The sequence below is a fragment of the Schistocerca serialis genome, chromosome 2, assembly GCF_023864345.2.
Source record: "Schistocerca serialis cubense isolate TAMUIC-IGC-003099 chromosome 2, iqSchSeri2.2, whole genome shotgun sequence".
Lineage (NCBI taxonomy): Eukaryota > Metazoa > Arthropoda > Insecta > Orthoptera > Acrididae > Schistocerca > Schistocerca serialis.
The window spans coordinates 1039045969-1039048299 of NC_064639.1; the positions used below are offsets into that span (position 1 = coordinate 1039045969).

The 2331-nt window shown below is 44.6% G+C and overlaps 1 pseudogene; it reads left to right on the forward strand.

Moving 5' to 3' along the window:
• Positions 1–1536: 1536 nt before the first annotated feature.
• On the forward strand, positions 1537–1654 carry LOC126459032 (5S ribosomal RNA; annotated as a pseudogene).
• Positions 1655–2331: the final 677 nt, after the last annotated feature.

The window sequence follows — 2331 nt, forward strand, 5'->3', positions numbered from 1 at the left end:
GCGGTTTTCATGAGCAATAAAAAGGGAGGATAATAAAAAAAGGGGAGGATAGTAAAAAAGGGGAGGATAGTAAAAAAGGGGAGGATAATAAAAAAGGGAGGATAATAAAAAGGGGAGCAATAAAAAGGGAGGATATGATGTTTTTGTTGATCTCTATTCCATTGATCTGTACAGGCTCCGGAGCTCTCGGAACTTTTTTGATGTGTGTATGTGCAATATATATATATATATCACACACACACACACACACAAGCGCACCCATGAAACTAGAACACAAACATATGATAAATACAATTTCTGTGCTGCAGTACAAAGTGTATATTTGGCATTAAAGCAACCATCTAACATACGTGTGGTGTCCAAGCAACATCAATTTTAAGAAATGAATATGCTAGATATGACGAAACGATAAGGAGAAATTTCTCTATTTTGTCGATGGTGTCTTGAGAAGGAAATTGAGGATATGAACCCATGTTCAGAAATGTCATTCAGTGACGCTTCGAATTGCCAGTATAACAGGGGCCAACGTTTGTCGTTAGGAATACATCCGCAGGATATGTGATATTGGACGCTCTACAGTGCTGTCGTTCGCCACCATGCAACGTCCGCACTTCTGTCGGGCTCTCTGCGAGAAGTTCCGCTCGTTGTCGACCAGTTTGAGTAATCACGTTAGCTGCTGAAGTGGTGGCCTAACGGTAGGCGCTGACCCTACAACGTCTGCGCTCGTTGGCGTAATTGTTGTTTCCTCACCGTAATGTTTGGTGGTATCATTTCGTCACTCTCTGTACATAAAGATAAAAGTACCATAACCTAATATTAGCTAAAAGTACTGTGGGGAAGTTTGTGAACGAAACCTGATACATGTACAGGGTAAATGTGCACCTTTCAAGTCACTGAATATGCTTTATAATGAAAACGGGCAGTAGACGCATGACAAAATACAAATCATGCTTGTTATCTACATCTATACCCTGATGGTCATTTTACGGTGTGTGGAGGAGGGTACTATCACTTTCCTCCTGTTCCGTTACTGTCGCGAATGGTTCGTTGGAAGATAGACTGCTGGTAAGCCTCCGGGTGAGCTCGAATTTCTCTGATTTTATCCTCATGGTCTTCTCGCGAAATATACGTAGGAGGAAGCCAGATATTGGTGACCCTTCTAGGAACATGCGGTGGCAGAATTTTAACAGCAAATCACACCGTCATGTAGAATGCATTTCTTGCAGCACATCTCCCAGACATTTCGCCCTTGCTAAATGAACCTGTGTCGAAGCGCGCTGCTCTACTTTGAACCTCTGTTTCTACTGCCAGTTTTGCCTGGTACTGATCCCAGGCTGACGAGCAATATTCAAGTGCTGGTCTAACAAGTGTTTTGTGAGTTATCTCCATTGTCGATGGGCTACAGTTCCCTAGGATTCTTCCAATGAATCTCAGTCTTGTAACTGCCTTGCCAGCCATTGGTTTTATGTGATCGTTCCAATTCAGGCCGCACCGTATGCATACACATACATTTTTATAGAAGTAACTGCTTCCAGTGGCAACGGCCTTGCCACAGTGGATACACCGGTTCCCGTCAGATCACCGAAGTTAAGCACAGTTCGGCGTGGCCGGCACCTGGATGGGTGACCATCCGAGCCGCCATGCGCTGTTGCCATTTTTCGGGGTGCACTCAGTCTCGTGCTGCCAATTGAGGAGTTACTCGACCGAACAGCAGCGGCTCCGGCCAAAGAAAATCACCATAACGACCGGGAGAGCGATGTGCTCACCACACGCCCCTCCTATCCGCATTATCATCTGAGGATGACACGGCGCTCGGATGGTCCCGATGGGCCACTTGTGGCCTGAAGACGGAGTGCATCTGCATCATCATCATAAACTGCTTCCAGTGATGGTTCTGCAAACGTGTAACAGAATGGACAGTACTGGATCTTCCTTCTTATTTGCATTTATGCGGAATATTCGTTTATGTCGAGGAGCAATTTCCAATTGTTGCACCAACCGTCGATCTTCTGCAGTTATTTCGCCATGTCATTACAATTTTCCACACGATCGTCTTTTTCGAAACTCATGCTGATTCCTACAGAGTAGATTTCTAGTTTCCAGAAAAGTCATTATACTCGAACGTAATGCGTGTTCCAAAATTCTACAACTGATCGACGTTAGAGATATAGGTCTATAGTTCTGCACATCTGTTCGACGTCCCTTCTTGGAAACGGGAATAACCTGTACCCTATTCCAATCTTTTGGAAAGCTATGCTCTTCTAGAGACCTATTGTACACCACTGCAAGAAGAGGGGCAAGTTCCTTCGCGTACTCTGTGTAAAATCGAAC